Source organism: Penaeus monodon, chromosome 27 (genome assembly GCF_015228065.2).
Source record: "Penaeus monodon isolate SGIC_2016 chromosome 27, NSTDA_Pmon_1, whole genome shotgun sequence".
In the NCBI taxonomy this organism is placed as follows: Eukaryota; Metazoa; Arthropoda; class Malacostraca; order Decapoda; family Penaeidae; genus Penaeus; species Penaeus monodon.
This window is the reverse complement of record NC_051412.1, coordinates 18,545,595-18,545,866: the sequence shown is the minus strand read 5'-3', so window position 1 is coordinate 18,545,866 and position 272 is coordinate 18,545,595.

Below are 272 nucleotides of genomic sequence, written 5' to 3'. Positions count from 1 at the left end.
AGGCAGTTCGATTTAAGCTTTTGTAAACAGAATTTTCGTTGCAATTCGGACTGCAAAAGATCATCAGGTATGAAATTAAGATATACAGGGTCGTCAAACATTGGTGCTTGTTACCTTGAGTCAACCTACCATGAAATAATAAGCATTTTCCAGTAATATTTCAGTTCGTTAAACAGATTTTGACTACACTCTGTGTGTAATACATTTGCTTGAAGTTAACAAGATGCTCTTTTTTCGCTTTATCCAACAATCACTTTCGTTTAAAGCTTTTA